A 19,523-nucleotide genomic window follows, 5' to 3' on the forward strand; every position below is an offset into this window, starting at 1 on the left:
TTAAAAATACGTTTTTTCTTGTGTGTGTGTGTGGGAGGGTGAGGGTCAAAGGGGTTTATCCTGTTCTTTTTAACAGTCGTCTTAAAACAAATCCTTCTGTTATTTAAATGATCAGGACAGGTCTTTTTAACAATGATGCTGCAGGTCCACTTGCCTGCTCTTTTCTAAAAAAATATGATAGTCTCAACATTAACTCAGAATATTAACCCATACCTTTTTTAATTGGCCTGTTCCATTTGCATTCCTCTCAATAAGAAATGGAGGGGCAGCCTAGTGCTTAAGGTTCGATGTTTGAGACAAATTAACATAATGTCAAATAAAAGAGTCATGTTTTGTATTTGGTTGCATATCCTTTGCATGCCATGACTTGCTGATGTCTGTGACCAATCAACATCATCAGTCTGGATATCTTATTTTCAGGTTGTCCGACAAGCAAATTATGTTGATACAGTCATCCAGGATATTGCTGTTGCTTTTGATGGCTTGCTATGTTATGTCTCCTTACAAGACCACAGCGGATAGGTGGACACGTTATGTTTTAATTTCAGTGGTCTTTTCCCCTGCTTTCACATGTAAAGGCTAGTTCAGACTAAATGCAACAAGCATACTGGTGATGTTCTAATGATACACATTTTTTCATGCCTCAAGCTAGCTAGGACAAAAGAACAATACAGATAGCCTAGCTTTAACATATGGACATAGTTGTCTCTAGTACTTGCAAAGCAATAATTGCAATATGACCTATTTAGAATCTTAAAATGATGGTGCCACAATGAGTTTGTAGCCAACACTACATACACTGCTACATGTGAATTTGACTGTTACACAACACCAGTCACATATGTTGCCTTGAGTAGAGGTAGGCTACTTAAGCAATCTTTAACTAGCCATGAAGCAAAAATAAATGTTTAACAAGCTAATAAAACAACTTAATTTTGAGGTTCATATAATGATAAATTAGTAAGCCCTGCTCAATGAGCCTTTCTCTCGTTCTCTGTCTGACGATAAGTTTGCGCTAGTTTCATGAAGTTGTGAGCAGGATGGGGTGTGTCTTTGACAGGGAGTGTGCTACTGCACGCTTGCTTTTCAGAGCACAGCTGCACACAGTAATGATGACATCCAGATTATTGATGAGAAATTGGAAACATTTTTGCACTTGCTTGCAGCGGCAAGCAGGGTAATGTGATAAAGTTAAATGATCATACAGTCATAAGAAACATTTTTATAAGACATGCTTACAGATGGTTTAAAAATAGTAAAATGCTTAATAGTCTTCATTCATCCATTGTTTATTTCATACCGTAGTGTTAAAAGTTAAGATATAATCGTATTATCAATGATCTGCAAAACGATCTTATTCTGCTAACCTGATATTGATTACTCATGCCTGCCTTTGAGCAGTAGGGGGAGAACTTGCGCAATTTTCTCCATTGGATGAAGCCATCAGAAGAGGACCTCTGTTGAGTTGCAATTATTATTTTGTCCCCAAGTTCAGGTAATAGTTGCCTTTAATATGGTTATAAAACTGTTGCAAGCTCTTTGTGTATATGTTGTCATCTCAGGAATGTAACTGTTGAATGTTTATGGCATTTCCGTCGAGTTTTATCCTGTAATTGGAGGGAGAAAAGCATGTGGTTTCTGTTAGCGTCTTGCTAATAGTGAAGTTAAGCACACGTGAGCCACGCGCTAGCTTGCACAATGCTGGATATATCACGCCGATGAATCGGTCCCTTGTATTTAATTGTGTGTTGGAGAATATGAAGTAAGATCTTTATCTAGGTTATTTCAGAGAAACGGGTCTCATATAAAGTAGGTATACTTAGCTAGGATAGCTAAAGCCACCAGTGTGCTATATCGATGGCTAGTTTTGCCCAAGCATACCATTTTATGTAAGATAATGATGGATATTAGTTCACGGTTTTTCTGCGTATGTTGCGAGTTAACTATGTTTGTATTGGTATTGTTTCTAGCATTTATATCTGCTTTACTCTAAATTGTCATTTATAAATATGTTGTAAGGTTTGTGTATTTTCATGACCAGGCTATAGCCTACCATGTTAGATCCACAAAACTTGGAAAATTAGATTGTAAGAGACTTTGAAAACATTGGTTATGAAAACTGCAGTGTATAATAGTCATTGTGAATAGCAATAGCACACACAGTAACCTTTTCAGTTTATAAGCTAATGTTGAATTTTGACTGGCATTTATAAAATAATGTATTTTGCTAGTGTAAAAGAATAATCTGTAAAATAAGAGTAAAATTAGTATAATAAGTAGACAATTATTTTATTTTATACTGGAGCAAAATGTAAACAAATGTTATTTGAATTAGATATGGAATTTGTCCTAATACTGTATTGAATAATATTGTGTTCCTATGTTTGTTCCTAAGCGATTGAACACTGGAAAAATGTATTGCTTATTGATTTGTGATAAAGCCATCAGTGGAGAAACACTGTGTTGAGTCACAATTATAATTTTGTTCCCCTATTCAGGGGTACAACATGAGCATGTTTGTTTTATAATATTTTAAAGGTGAAAATCCTGCATAGTATGCCTTTAAATACAACATTACATAAATATCGGTCTGCTAACAGCTCCCTACCTAGTTGCCAATACATTATATTAATGGCATTTGGCTGGAGACAGTCCTCCTCTGGGGCAATGCAGGGTTAAGGGCCTTGCTCAAGGGCCCAACGGCTACAATCTTATTGTGGCTACCCCGGGGATTGAAACACCAACCTCGTGTGTCCCAGTCATGTACCTTAACCACTACGCTACTGGCCGCCCTAATATTAGCAAAGAGTCTCAGTTGTCTACGTACAAGCAGAAATATGTACATGCTCATATGTATCCTAGACTCTTCCTCTGCCATGTCAGCACTGTTACAATTTGTTTTTGCCATGTGGATGAGTCAGAAAAATTAGTTAAATCTTCCAAAAGCCAGAGGAAAACAACAATTATGACTTGAGTGCCTGCATATTATATTTGTAATTTTGTATGGAAAACTTGAATAAATTAATCTGACATGAACAAACCAGTGCTTCAGGTAAGGTTCATACAGTGGTGTGCACAAATTTCCTGGCAAAACACCACAAGCTCAAAAATATTCTTCGGCCTCATTGCATGTACAGATCAATAATATTCACGTCTGGGCACTGTGGTGAAACCTTCAAAAACCTTCATTTGTCTTTTCTGGAGGTACTTCATGGTTGATTTTGAGGTATGCTTTGAATCATTGTCTTGAAAAAATACCCAGCCTCTTCAAGTTCAATGTCTGAACTGTTCCAAAAAGCTTCAGGCTTCTCAATGTTTTCTTTTGCATACTTCAGATGCTTAATTTTGTGTGCAGGTCATTCTTTCTGGCAACTCTGCCATGTAGGTCTTTGTTGTTTAAAGTACATTGTATTGTTGTTCTGTGAACAACTAGGCCTGTGTTTGCTACTCTTTTGCAGCTCTTTTTCAGTGATGTGTGGGTTTGTCTGAGCATTGCTCACCAGGTCTCGGGCCATTCTGGAATCTTTCTTGGTCTTCCAGTCCTTGCCTTGACTTCAACCGTTCCATTTATCTTCCATTTTATAATAATGTTTCTGACAATGGAAATAGGTAGTTTGAAACATTGAGAAAACTCTGTAGCCGTCTGGTGGAAATGAACCATTTTCATTCTGACATCCTTGGACAACTGTTTAGAGGAACCCATGGCTGTTAACACCAGACAGAACAGCCACTGCATTTGGATACTTTAGAAGGCATGGAGTTACTTCAGAATTAAAAGTTCAGCCCTGGAATTATACTCACCTCACTCATTGAATCCCTAGGGTCTGGGCCATGGTAACAAAGAATAATCCAAAAGGGTTCCCAAACTTTTACACAGGGCCCTTTTCCTTTTTATATCATTTATAAACAGAATTTTTTTTAAATAAAAAGCAATCTTTCACATTTGTTGAAAGGTCTAATGTTTAACCATATGAATGCAGACATCCCAATTCTCCCAGAACTTCCAGGAGTCTCCCGGAAATAAGTATTCTCTCCCGGACCCGTCTCCTGCATTGCAGGAGACAATCCTGCAATGCAGGGTTAAGGGCCTTGCTCAAGGGCGCGACAGCTGTGCAGATCTTATTGTGGCTATACCGGGATTCAAACCACCGACCTTGCCTGTCCCAGTCTTTTACCTTAACCACTACGCTATAGGCTGCCCACTATGCTACAGGCCGCCCACTAATTGAAATACAAGTTGCTTACTGTAGGATTCAAATTCTACTTGTACTCCGTCAGTTTGTGCAGGCTGCAGTAGGCTTTTCAGTCCGTTTTTTGATGGCTCCCCATTCATCAATCCTAAGACCAATAATCATCAAAGACCAATCGGATCATGTTAAGGGTAGGATTCGAAATACGCGCCCGCACACAGTTCGTTCATGGCAATGGAAAAACCCACAGGTAAATCCACCGCTAGTGTAAGTGGAAAATATAGGCTACTCCAAAATATACTCCGTGTTTGAAACCAGTTGAAGCCAAGCCGACCGTAGCACACTACACTGTGTTCAACAACACAAACGTTTCAGTCGCTCGGCTGGGAAGGATGAACGACTGCAAAAGATATCGAGGTAAGCGTCACACCACTGCTATCTGTAACGGCCGCTAAAAATACTATTCTTCAAAGTTACCACTGCAGTGCTAAAGAATGTACCACTATGTTTTTTTTGTGTATTGATTCATTTTACAATGGACTGGTGACCTGAAAAGACAGACCCATATGGAGGGAATCATTTGCCTCCAGTAATGAAAACTGCACATCGCAAAATGAAGCAAACCCTGCCAATTATATATTTTGCTCTCAAACAGGCACGTTTTTAAATGCTCTTGGTGACGCTGAAAATATAATAAGCTCCAACATATGTCCACTTGCTTCATACATACATACATGTAGCGTTCAGTACATAATCATTAAGAAATACATTTTTCCATAGTTTTCCCAAATGTCCTGGAGGTTAACTACTTGGCTGTATTAGTTCTTGGTCCTTGGTTATGGGTATGCACTTTGTTGTACGTAGCTCTGGATAAGAGCATCTGCCAAATACCATTAATGTAATGTAATGAATACTTTGCGTTTTTGATAATACCACCACTCTGAAACATGTTCCCAGCACATGGGAAGGCATGATAAATTATATAATTGAATGTTTTATTGTGCTGACATCATTAGAAAGCAAGTAAATGATCTTAGCATTAGCATACAGGGGAAACAATACTCAAAGTGCACAAACAAAATATGGCTGACATTTAGTAACATGGATGCGGGGCATAGGTAGGATGTAGGCTGATCACTCATAATTTCCAGTCTCATTGTAAGGGTCAGTAGTGGTATGCAGAATTCAGCTGCCACATGAAAGAATTTGTATTTTGTGGTAAACAGGGTTATACTAGTAATAATAAGAGATAATAAACATATTGGAGCAGCTTTTGTATAATTGAGATGATGGCAGCAGCAGTCCCCAGTTGGTTTGTTGAGTCCATGACACGTCTCTCCCTGAAACACCCTCTGAATCTCCCTGAAATCAGTTTTGTCAACTTGGGATGTCTGTAAATGGCAACCATTTAGAGTTCAGAATCATATTGCTTTCAATCATATTCATTGTAACATACATTTAAACTATATATTGCTCGCTCAAGTCAAGGAAAATGTTGCATATGAAAATAAATACAGAGTATGAATTAGTTATATGTACACTTATTATATTCCACAGAAATTTTAAACTCTCCATGTCCTATCCACAAAACATAAAATAACTCCCTTAAGAGTGGCATTACTTGTTTCATTCATTCACTTTAAGTGGTATTTATTTCCAGAGAGGGCTTTAAAGCCCTCTATAAACTGGAACTGGAATGAAGAAAAACCTGCTTTCCTCTGTGTTTACAAAATGTGTACAACATGTTATATTAATCCTCTCTGAAATGGCAGAGCGAGAGGGAGGGAGAAAGATAGAGACAGCTCCTTTCTGTCAAGTGTTCAGAAGTTAAGCTGTAATTGGTGCCTTTGTCAAATTGAACCCCAAAAACCTGCTCTATGAATCTTGTTTTTACCACCCTTCTAAATGCTTACATTCCCAACCCTGTTTGATTCCCCTGATCATAACTGCAAATGAGACACATTCTCTGTGGACCTACCTGGCTATTTAAAGGTGAATAATTAAAAGCATCTGTAGCCCCGGGCAGGAATGTTGGACAGCAACCAGCTTTGGTTTGATTTAATTAGTTCTAGAACATTAGGTTCTTTTGGCCTACATCCATTCACTCCAGGCATACTTGATCTGACTATTAAAAGCATCTCCTCCAGGATGTTGTGAACTGTCTCATAATACATCGATACGTGTGAGGTTGAAGGTTGGGTGCAGACTAAAGGTTAAGGAAGGCATAAGTCATGCTATATCCAGAAGCCCTTCACTACAGGCATTGTTCATAATTATGTATAAGATGGATTAGAAGATACAGTATGACATTGAAAAAACATTTCTCTGCTAAATTTTAGCATTGCAAGATGCATATGTAAGAGGCACCTGTGGTGGTGGATGGGATTTTTCAAGGGGAGATGGGTGTAGTTTTTCCACCTGTCCCCAAGGCAATACAGGTCTACAGCGTAACAATGGGGAAGCACCTGTGTTCTCCTTCTCCCGGGAACATCTGCTAGCATCATAACCAATAGGGGTAAAAATGATCAGAATAATGAGAGATACCACGTGTGTAAAGGGTCCTCCTACTGCACTTATGCTGCTGTAATATCGAGTGCCAGAATATCTGGATTGGGTCCAAATAAAATGAAAGTTTCTTGCTGCATTTTATCAGACTGGTGAATGTATGTTGCTCTGTCTTTCAATGCATCTGTGTACTGTCAGTGTGTGTATGTGTGTTCCTGTATGGAAAGAGGAGCACCAGCTGTTTCGTTGCATTACATTATGTATTACAGGGCTGCTAGAATGTTTACCCGACATACCATAACATGAGTTAATAATACTGTACCCAGCAGTGGGGTGGGGGCCTGTACACGGTACACTGTCCTGAGGGTTAAATTAGTCCTTTTTGAAAAAACCTTACTGACTACTACCCCTGTAGCTTTTCCAATTTTTTTAAGCTCATATACAAGCTCTGTAACTGTCTGATTAATGAGATGATTTGCAATGAAGGTGGCTTCAGAGTGGCTTCAGCTTGGTGTTTGAGGACAGAACTACAAGTTAGAAACTTGGCCCTACATAAGAGTTTTCATTTAAGATCTCCCTAACCTGACAAATAACACAAGCTAGGTAATGCGCTGTCCTGAATACAAATCAGTGGACATAAGTGAGATTTGTCAGACAACAAAGTGCTCATTCCTAGAGCAAGGGCAGCCATGTTATATTAAAAAGTATGTCTCGCATCTTCCGGTTCCGGGTTACACCGAAGGGAATGTCTCTGAATTGTAAACAAACATGTTGGTGCCCACAAAGGCAACAATTACTAGGAACCCCTATACTGTTGAGCGTGCACACAATAACAATAATTTTAACATGGATAACATTAGCTAGCTAGCTTGCCAACACGGCTACTGTTGTCATCTCCGGCTTCAACAACGTGCTACTACTAACAAAGTATATCTGAGACCAAGGGACTTTTTCCATTGCATGTTTTCCTTCAACTGAAGGCTACTTTCCATTTTTCCACGTATACCTACAGATGTTTTTTGTAGATGGATGAATGTTTTCCATAGACAAGGAAACAGATTATTTAGATATCAAGAATGAGAGAATTTTAGGTCACCTGTGGGTATCTGAAAACTTTTGGACCCTGTAAATGTAAGCTAGCAGCAAATTTAAACGTTTTAAAGTGTAGTCTTTAAGGAAAAAAGAGAATAAATATATTACTTGAGTGCTTGTAGAGTAGGTACAGTATGGTTCAATAACTAGTTTTCTCTTGATGTTTTGGAAAGTATAATTGCTCATTATAATGAAGACTCCATAAAATATGTATAACATAAACATTTAGCACAAAAACATGCTTTTGGTAACATGAAATTCCAGTTCTGCTTTCCAACATTCCCTAATCACTAATGGTCTGTGGTAATAACAGATTATATCAGACATAATTTTTGTCTGATACAATATGTTTGTGTCATATAAATAGGACTTTGTGCATGCTTGGTTTTATTGCAGGTAAACGTTCTGTCCTGAGTATGTCCATTAGTCCTTCTACACACTGTGATTGTGACATCACACAGTGGTCATGGAAACAGCGGGTGGGTTTGTCCCTGGTGCAGATCATTTAGTCTTCTGGGAAAGAGTGAAGTTGGAGGTTACCATGGATGCGGCCACCTGGTGACAACAGGTAATTACTGTGGCATTTGTATTATGGTGGTTCCCTTAACAACTGCAGGCTATTTTCAGACTTAATGTGCCCTCATAGGAAAACTGGGGATTCTCATCATTTATTAGAGTTTGTAAGAGTAATGGGGATGGCTTAAAGGGGAGCTTCACCTAAAAATGATTTATTGTCAATCGGCTGATGATATGGTCAATTAAAATGTGCACACATACAAATCTGGAAAAATCAGTTTGAGTGGCACGTTTCACACCACTGCAGCACCACAACCACTCTCAAGAACCAATAATTCCAAAAAGGATTCCCTCAGAGCAGAGAACGAGCGGGCATTTCAAATTTGTATCTTCACACATAGTCCTCTTCCCCTTGCCAGGGGGAAACAAATCATTTTCCTTACTTTATAGGTTAGTCCTTGTGTTAGTCCTATCAGTGCTAGAAACATGACCAGCACAACCAGTTTGTTTGATGACAATTAAGAAAGGGATGTAGTGGGATGATCTTGAAGAGGACGTACTGTAACTCCCTCTTGTTAAGAATGGAAGCCCTTGCCCCTAATAATGTTTGGCATTCCCAGGCATCAGTGTAATTCAAACCCTCTTTATTTCAATAAAACACTTTGTGGGAGCATGCAGAGCATATTATTCTGCAGTAGATATGAACCCTTCAAGAATTCAAGTTGTTCAGAACTATGAAATGTTCATGTTTTTGAAAGCAAAATCAAGAAAGCATTTTTTCTTGTGTGCTTCCTGAAAGATGTAGCATAAAAAGATACAAGACTGATAATTGTGAGTGAAATGTGAAGGAAGTAGATGGGCCATAAAACTATGAGGGATAACAATCCCTCATAGTTAGAAGTGTGTGTTCGTTACTGGCAGCCAACTAGCAGTAGCTAGCTAGATAGATCAAAGGTAATGTTAGCTAGCTAATATTAGCATGCAAGAAAATGTTTTATAGTTGTTCAACAAGACAGCTAGTAAACCAAATTACCATAGCCCCTTTTGTCAGATGGTGAACTTAACAAATTTAATGTGAATGTGAGTGTCTCTTATCCCAGTTGTCATTCTGGCAAATGTTGGAACAATGCTTTTTAAAATAAATGTCTGGCTGCCAGAAGGCTCTTCGATTCTTGTCAAATATTTTAATCTCATAGATGGGAAGTAATGAGGCACTTTTCACCATGGTTCTAATTTAGGGTAAGAATAAGCACTAGAGCTCTTGTATAAAAAGGAAAAGTGTGGGGGATGAAAGTGGAGGGGTCAGTGGCCCTCTTGTCCCCTGTTCCCTTTGTCAATGGATTTCAAAGGATTTCAAAATATAGTTCACTTAAAAAAAAAGTTTATCTAGTTTCTGTGTGCAATGAAGGATATTTCAGATGCTTACAGAACTTTGTCATAACCTGTCAACTCAATGATGGCTGGTACAGGAGCATTACAGGTTTGTAGTTAGGAGCGAGAAAATACACTTCATGTAACTCCAAAGCATACATTTATCATGGAAACAGAAACTGCAAAAATTATGAGAATTATGCACATTATGAGAAAAATAAAATGAAATTGAACATTCAATGGAATGGCGATCCCTGGAATCGCAGATCCCACCTGTTTCCATTTCCACCTGTTTCCATTTACACCCATAATCATAGCTGTCAATGTTTTTATCTGTACAGAAGGTTCATAGTGGTAAATCCACAAATAATTCCTGGAAAGTTCAGAGGTCAGGAATGTTGGGGTAAGCTATGTATTCAGGTCCACAACAAGTCAAGCACAATACTGAACATTAAAGAAGTGAGTGTTCAATATGACATAGATCATGTCGACAGACAGTTCAATACAATGGGGACATAATAAAAAGAGTGAAAGTAAGGTATTAAAAATGAAGGGCTAGACATCACTTTCTAAACAACTTGAAGGAATCACTGCCAAAATAAATGTGTTATTAATAATGACAAATGTGTTATTCATATATTTTGAAAAGGTTAAAGTATTTGTTTAATTCTATTAAATAATTCCAGCCACATTTTTTATATGATAGCAAATTCAGGTAACAAAGGGGAGATCTAAGATAATCCAGATGTGTTAGGAAAGCCTTTTTAAATGGAGTTTTGGGATTTAGCTGTGACCCTGAAAAACAGGTTTCAAACAATGTAGAGTCTAATTTCAACTCAAGTGCAGTGAAACCCATTTACCTTGCAGTGCAGCTGCCTTGACTTAAGGGGCACTTACTGTATGTGTATTAAATTAAGTAGTAAGTAATTATTCTGGGCATAGATTATGAAACTGTGCTCGTAAGCTAAAACTAAAGTTGCACTTCCACATTGTGGGTTTACTTACAATCAAACTCAACAAACATTAAAAGTGTGTATAGTAGAGTCATGTTAATAGACAAATAGGAGCAGGAGACTGCACAGACAGTGGTTAGATGACTACAGAAGTGTAACCTCTGTAAACCAGCTGGAAGCATGAGTACTATTGGACTCCAGGGGGTAAATAAGAGCCTGCTGGATATTCACATTTTACATTATGCTACAATTGCAGGCAAAACAACATGAGTTGGCAATACTGATATGGATTGTTGCATCTCAGTGATATGAAAAATCGAAAATATATTACTTAAACCCCATCTACGCTGCTCCCTTGTTTCCCAAATTATTGTTGCATTCATATTTCTAAGATAATAAAAACTGTCACGTAATAAAACCTCAAGATTGCATGTCCGATTGTTAATAAGACTCTCCGCTAGTGATAACAGCACTTTAGATGCTTATCTTATTTACAAAGCAGGGCAATAAAAAGCAGGCTCCCCATTCTCACAGTTTACAAACCTGACCTAGTCACAGACTCTGACAATAAAAGGCATATTCTAAGAGTCCTTAGCTACTGGGTCTATTGTTCTGGAACCTGACAATTTCTCTACATGTTCCAATATAAAAATTAAAATATAATCCAGTTGCATGGATCAGTTTTTTTTTCTTAGCTCACTTTTATTGCATATCCGGCCAACATATTTAAGGTTTGGTATAAATATAATATATTTGCTTTGCAGACATATTTCTGGAACCAAATATCCCACCTGGTTTTGAAACAATGACTGTTTTCTGACAAATGTTTAAGTTTATTTCGTAATCCGTTGAGCTATTTTCGAGAAAAATCTATTTTTCCTGGGACTATACCTAAGCAAATGTTGTCTCCAACTACTTGTTTTTGTTGCATAAATGCATTGCTAGGTCATTTTAGTAATGATCTTCTTGTATGGGGTTTACTACCCTTTCCAACAGTGTATAATGTGTCATATTCAGGTGACGGACAGTTTAGGAATATAGCTATGTTCATATAGCAGAATTAATATTCAGACGTGCGTAAAACATCTGGTGAGTAATTTTGAAATAATTAATTCCATTTTAAATCGGTTCATTAGAAAGCATTATGGTGAGTCATTGTTTTTAGAGAGCTTTTTAGACACTGGGCATGCTATATAAAAACATACTCTCATATATGTGAAAAAAACACACGTGAAGGTTAATTTTCTTTACATTTTGTATCACAGAATCAGTTTTAATATAACATTTTCTGATCATTCATGTGTCCGGACAAAAGAATATGCAGATGTTTTGTATTTGGAGAGATGTGAGGACACTTATTTGGGTGCAGTTTTGGAAAAATGCATATGGAATTTGAATACCTGTAGATATCTTTACCAAATCTTGTCCAGAAATATAAAGTAGTTATGGTTCGGTCCTTGACTTGAATTGAGATATTCAGTGCCAAATTATAAAAACATTTTGTTAATGTATCTGTTGTGAATACTGTACTGTATGTACATGCTTTGACATAAATTTGCTCTGTTTCAAAATTCTGAATGGTACAAGCCTTGTGTGTGTACACACAATCATGTGTGTATAGTAAATAGTTTTTGAGATATTGACACTTTTATAGGACTAGTACAAAAGAGGAAGAAATTGTCTTTTAGGGGGCCAAAGTGGAAATGGTTAAGGAAAACATTTTATGAATATGGCCCAAAACTCAAGCTCTGTGTTTTAGTTGATGGTCAGATCCATCAAGACATCATTGTGCAAAGAGGTCCACATAAGTGTGGTTTAAATCTGCTCAACATTTCATTTCATACTCTGAGATATGCTGGATGGATGGTGCTTAGAGAAGGTGGAAGGTGTTAAAATTGTATGCTGGTTTTGTTTCAACCACAATTTGCATCAAATAATTACAACATGCTGTTAATATTTCTTAATTTGGTGCTTTTGTTCTTAAAATTGATTATTGATCTTAACAATCTTATTATGTTAAGATTTTTATGCATTTATGGTTGGGATCTACAGTTTAAATAAACACACAATTATTGTAATAGAAATATTTTGACATTTTGGCTGTCGCTTTCTCATTGTTTCCAAAATTACGAGGCTTATATCCATAAATATGGAAAATCTGAGAGAAACAAGTGCATGTTTGGCACTTGTATGGGAAAGTGCCACCAGAATTATGAGATAAAAATAAAAATGGTTGTATATTTTCTTACATTTTATACTGATACAGAAGGTCACACATTTGTATGCAAAGTTGGTACAGGACTTAGCATAGCAGTATATTTAAAAACGTAATATGATTAAAAAATATATTTTAATCCAACCACATTGGAAAAAGAATAAAGAATTACAAGGTTCTAACTGAGTTAGTATCATAAATATGTTGCTTATAGGCCACTAAATACAAAAATACATAAAGTATGTTTAAAAGTATGAAAAAATGCTAAATGTTCTATCTTGCAGCCCATTCACTTTGGAATCTTTGAAGCTCAATATCCCAAAACTATGCAGATAGAACCTTCTAGTTCTCAGCTCACATGATTCACTTCAGTGTTTAATTTGATCGGTTAAAAATAATGTACCACTTTTTTTTTGTTGCAATATTTCTGCTAAATGTATGCATTGTTTGCAATATAGCATAATATGGTATGCATAGCTGTCAAAATATGGTTTAAGAGGGTAAGCAATCCCTCTAAACATGAAAAGCTCCTATTTAGGAAAATGAACAGCTTGTTAGAATTCTTGGCTTGCAATTGTGGTAATAATACAGAAATATGCAAACAAATGTGGTTAGAGGACTGACAAGTGTGCCACAGAGCCCCACTGCTTGATCAATCTACCACGAAAACTGTTAATTCCTGAAACTTGGGTTTGAGCAGGGGCGTGGTAAAATGGTGAAATAAGCAGGGGGGTGGTAAAATGGTGAAATATGGACCTGGCTGACTGGAAAATTGCAATAAACTACACCAAATTACCAATGAGCTTGTTACTCTGACTACAGACCCTCCTGACCACTTCAGTATGCTGCAAGTCCCAAAATTACCAGAGGCATCTAGATCATCCGGAAAATGCTAAATCAACTCCACGCCAGTGACTATAATTGAAACTGATGTACTAAAGGCTGTGCTAAATTATGGATATTACTCATGCTGTGAGCTCTACATTTTACATTTTAGTCATTTGGCAGACGCTTTTAATCCAAAGCGACTTACAAGTGCATAGGTTCTACCACAAGTCAAAGCATCACATCCAGAACTAGAAAAATACACCTGGACTGCTGTTCTAAACATATAGTCGTCATCATAAGTGCAATTTCTTTTTTTTTTTTTTTTTTTTTTGGGGGGGGGGGGTTAGACAGGGATAGGGGTATCAGAAGGGGGGGGCGGGGTAAATCAGGAGGGGGGACTAAGGTAGAGTTTGAAGAGGTGTGTTTTGAGTCTGCGTCGAAATAGGGGGAGGGATTCTGCTGTCCTGACAGTGGTAGGCAAGTCATTCCACCACTGAGGAACCAGAACGGAAAACAGGCGTGAACGTGCAGCTCGACCGCCAGGTGCCCGTAGAGAGGGAATCGTAAGGCGACCAGAGCTGGCAGACCGGAGTGGTCTAGCTGGGGAGTAGGGAGTGATCAGGGATTGTATGTAATGTGGGGCAGTCCCCTTAGCAGCCTGAAATGCCAACACTAGGGCCTTGAATCGGATGCGTGCGGCAATAGGAAGCCAGTGGAGGCCAATGAGAAGCGGGGTGACATGAGCCGACCTGGGCTGACTGGTGATCAAGCGGGCTGCAGCATTCTGGACCAGCTGGAGGGGCTTGATGGCGCACGCTGGGAGACCGGCTAGGAGGGAGTTGCAGTAATCCAGGCGGGAAATGACGAGCGCCTGGACTAGGAGCTGGGTGGCTTTCTCCGTCAGGAGATGACGGATGCGGCGTATATTAAACAGAAAGAACCTGCAGGTTCTGGCAGTGGAGGATACTTGTGGAGCCAGGGAGAGGCAGTTATCAAGAGTCACCCCAAGATTCTTTGCCGTACGGGAGGAGGAAACTACAAAGTCCTCCACAGTCAGTGAGAGGTCGATTGACGGAGAGGACTTAGCAGGGATGTAGAGAAGCTCAGTTTTGGCAAGGTTGAGCTTCAGGTGATGGGAAGTCATCCATGCAGAGATATCAGCCAAGCAGGCAGAGATCTGTGTGGTGATTTGGGTGTCAGGGGGGAAGGAAATGAAGAGTTGGGTGTCATCAGCGTAGGAGTGATAAGAGAAGCCGTGGGAAGAGATAACAGAACCAAGAGACATGGTGTATAGCGAGAAGAGGAGAGGCCCAAGAACCGAGCCCTGCGGGACTCCAGTTCGTAGGGGTTGAGGGTCGGAGAGTGCGCCCCTCCAAGTCACCTGGTAGGAGCGACCAGAGAGGTAGGAGGAAAACCAAGCGAGTGCAGAACCTGTGACACCCATCCCAGACAGCGATGAGAGCAGAATCTCATGGTTGACTGTATCGAAGGCGGCCGACAGGTCGAGGAAGATGAGGACAGAGGAGAGGGATTTTGCTTTAGCAGAGTGGAGTGCCTCAGTGACCGCGAGCAGGGCGGTTTCAGTGGAGTGGCCACTCTTGAAGCCAGACTGGTTGGGGTCATGGAGTCCCCATGGGGTCTATTATTGTCACCTTATCAGCTGTAATCATAAGTAATACAAATACGGCCGTGTTTTCTCTGACTTCCAGCAATGTGTAAAGCCGTCGTGGAACATTAAAAGCCTGAGCTGTACCTTTCAAGTCACAATCAGGAATAATGCCTGCAAAGAAAATGTCTTTGTTTTGGGCAATGGTTTTCACATGGGTCCTGTAGGGCCACAATTGCAGCCTGCCACATTCATGCTTGTTTCACGCTGAGAAAGATGTCAAGTTGTAATGCTTAACATATTTTGGTTCCTGTAAACTGTTGTATTTCTCAAAAAGAAAAAGAAAATCTACTTTACTTAGGAACATGTCAGTAGTAATAAATACTAGTCTGCACTGAAAGTGTTGTACTATCAAATACTACACTTATTATTCAACTGTTATAACCTGCAATTATATCTTATTAATTGTTTCCTACCACTTGCCAATTACATATGTGGCCCTTGAATAGTCTGCACAACAGGCACTGATTCATTTTAATATTACCAATTAAGTTAAACATTTGTATATTTTAGATTATGATCAATGGTGTCCATAGAAGTTACATGGTACATATTCACAATGAATTCATATGTCACAGTTGCAGGAGATGTGGTAGTGGCATTTTGCTTTTCTTTAAAAAATGCATGACTTCTCATTAACTGAGAGATTATAAACATCCAATAAGCAGTTAATAAACACATTAGTAGTACAAATAAAGTAAACTATACAAAGTAAACTATAAAATGTCCTTTTTCAGATGTTAGCATACCACCTCCATCAGAATGAGTGCAATGTATTTCACGGGTAATGATAATGCCATTAATGACTTAAATACAGCATGTTAGAACTTAACTAATGTATGTTAGGACTTGGATGTCCAACTCCAGTCATGGAGGGTTGCGGGATCTGCTGCGTTTTGGTGTGTTTCGGCATAAGTGATAACTGATTGGCTAAAGAGCCCACAAAACATTGTTCTCAAGGCATTAATTGGCTGCTGATGAAAAGTAAACCACAAATACCTGTAGCAGCCCTCCAGGAATGGATTTTGACACCCCTGCATTAAGAGGACTTTCCTATGTTAAAGGTTTCCTATGACCATTGTTTCAGATAAATGGTAGCATTTGGAGTGTACCCACCAGAAATGTGTTAAACAATGGCTTGGTTTTGCCCTATTTCCATTTCCGCAGACCAAACAGAATAAAATCGCAGAACAGAAGCTATTCCGTCTTTGGAGGAGCAACCGAAAATTAGTCTGAACAGGAAAAGTATGCTGCTATTTTTAGTCCTCCCTTTGTTGTTCTACTGTCTATTCAACTGTCTCTTGAATGTGTTTGGATTGGATAGTTTGCCACAGATGGGAGAGACTATCTTTTGTTATTGGGTTATGGTGCTGCATCATCCCTTTTTTGTCCAATAATCCACATAAAGTTATAAACCCACCCCTAACCTCACCTCCTTCAGCTCTCACAGCCAATGACTTTGCATCATACTTTGAACATTTCAGAAATCATTGACTCTTTTAAGCCATCTCTGGAGCTTTTGTTTTTGTGCTAATGGTTTTTATAATGGTCTCTAATTTTTTATGTTTATAGTTTAATGATAACACAATTCTCTTTGAGCACTTGATTTGTTGTGTTAATTTTCAAACTGGACACTAATTTACTCATGCTTTAGCACTTAAGGTTCCGCATAACAGTTTTTGTTGGGAAACCCACATAACAGGAGAATGATCGTTGCTTAATCGTCGTAAACATACTCCTTTATCTTAAGATCCTATGTTATCAGGAAACCAACCCTTGATATGTGAGTTATACTATTAGCCAAATATATTATCATTGATTCGTTTATGTGATGCACTGCATTGCGTCTTCTGCATCTTCTGAAATTTTCCACAAAATCAGTGTGGAACTGCTCTTTATCCTCAGTGGAGATGAGAGGTACCTTTATGTACCTAATGTATTGAATTTACCTAATTTAATGACGAATGACAGACCACACAAGGGTTAATGATGTGTTCCAACTCAATATGCTGGCCTCACCTCCATACTCCTCACTTCACTTCATATTAATGTTAAATATATTTTATTTTCCAGAAGGTACAGTTAATAATAAATATTGTAACCACTGTAACCACTTGTGGAAGACATGCAACACCTATTGCACAGCTGCCCTCTGCTGCCCTAAAACAATTAACTTGATGAGAAGTTTAATTCTCAATTTCAATAATCATCTCTAAAAAATGTTATAGCATTTGTGGCAAATGTGAACAATTACTATATTTCAATATACAGTAATTGTAAACAATGATTTATTTATTTTTGCTTTCTTTTATTTAGCATTTTTTCTGGGACCCGCATGGTTGGTGGTTCAATCCCCAGTGTAGCCATGATAAGATCCGTGCAGCTGTTGGGCCTTTGAGCAAGGACCTTTTCCCCATATTGCACCAGGTAGGATTGTCTCCTGTTTAGTCTAATGAAATGGAAGTTGCTTTGGAGAAAATCATCAGCTAAATAACATGTAATAGTGTCATGTAAAAGAAATGTGTTTGAAAAGTAAGTCCCCCAAAAATATTCCAGGTATGTCAAATACAAACCAAACAAGGCATGAAAAAACAATTTTAACTGGTATAGCAAAACTGAATACCATTCAGTGACTCTTCTATCAGTATTCCTTGTTAAAAATAGCATTGAAATGACATTGCAGAATCCAAACACGTTTACATGGTGTGATCATTTGCCATAACTTTCCAGGAATGCGCTGTGAGCCAAAGAATGTCTGCTGGGTGCCTGCTGTTCTTCTCTCACTGCATAGTGTTCCAAATGAGGTCCGATCAAACCAGTGGCCAAATTTGAATTCTCTCTTGTTTCCCAGGAAGGTGAAGCATGAATTTGGAACTGGGCAGTTCCGCTGATGGCCATCCTCAGCCCCAGTGAGCTCCATCAGACCCTCAGAACAATCATTTGTGCAAAATGCCCTCATTAAGGCCCATCCACACCAATAACTACAACTACATATAACTATAACAATAATGATGTGAGCATCCACACTGCTAAACAACAATGTTCCGTAAATATTAATGGATGGGGCCCTTTTCCTTATATAATTTTTCAATGTGAAGGCCTGTTAATTAGGATGGATTTTGATTGGCTGTCAGTGTTTCAACATTCATGCAACTGAAAAAAAACATTCTGAAAGTGATCCCAACAACAACGTTTGTCACTGTCGTTGTGTTCCTTATGTTTTCCAATAACTAATTTTAAATGAAAAAGGAAGATTGCTTTGCTATGGCTATTCTACACTAATTTAGTTGGAAAGGTATTCTTAAAATGGCCTCTTCCTGTGTGCAATGGTAATACACAACATGAAACTAATCTGTATGGAATTGATAAGAAATGAGCCATTTAATAAATCCATATTATCCCTTGTGGAGTGAGTTTTTTTGTACTAGACTGAATTGGAACTTTCTGGTATAAATGCTAATGGGGTCCTCTGGCACAATCCCATCACAGCACAGCATACACTGTGAACACTGCCAGTTCTCAAGAATGGCAATGGTGGCTGGATCATGTTATGGGGATGCCCTTCAGTAGGGACTGCCAAGCTTGTCAACAAAGAATAAGTGGGAGGACATTTGTACATGAAGTACTGCTGGCAGTTATTGAATGTGATGTTATAGCACAGGAGCACATGCACATGTACACACACACACACACACACACACACACACACCTTTAGATATACGTATATCAAGCTGATCACACACAAAGAGAGGAAGTGACTGATATGTTATCAACAGCTCAACCCCTGAAACCTCCCTCTGGACAACTCCTGGAGCTATTTGTAACACAGAAAATCTGACCTGTCTGGTCCCCCTGCGAAGTCTCAGTGCTCTTTGCAGTCTGCTCTGAACTGGAGTCACGGTTAAAGTTGTTGTGCAAAGCGAAAATAAGACTTACTTAAGGTGGGACAAAATACCTCCATATTTTAAATGCATGTGTGGTCCTTATGTGAGAGGGTAAAGTTAAACACCCTGATGGAGGAAGTGGTTTTCAAGTACAAGTGAAGTTTCAACAAAACATATACCACCTACCCGACAGCTGTGGTAACAGCATTGCCTCACACTTGTAAATTAAGTAAGGGTTAAATCCTAGGATGAGTTGTATTTCATTATCCTTGTTAGTTCCTCATTTCCTACTTTGGTGCTGAT

At 38.6% G+C, this 19,523-nt stretch overlaps 1 long non-coding RNA gene across 1 annotated transcript; it reads left to right on the plus strand.

Annotated features, from left to right (window-relative positions):
- The first annotated feature begins 1,405 nt into the window (after window positions 1-1,405).
- Window positions 1,406-18,671, plus strand: LOC133134654 (uncharacterized). The gene is made up of 4 exons (XR_009709323.1): window positions 1,406-1,495; window positions 16,504-16,581; window positions 17,653-17,763; window positions 18,188-18,671. It is a non-coding gene; the product is annotated as an uncharacterized LOC133134654 (long non-coding RNA).
- The last annotated feature ends 852 nt before the right edge of the window (window positions 18,672-19,523 follow it).

The sequence above is a fragment of the Conger conger genome, chromosome 8 (genome assembly GCF_963514075.1).
Source record: "Conger conger chromosome 8, fConCon1.1, whole genome shotgun sequence".
Taxonomy (NCBI): domain Eukaryota; kingdom Metazoa; phylum Chordata; class Actinopteri; order Anguilliformes; family Congridae; genus Conger; species Conger conger.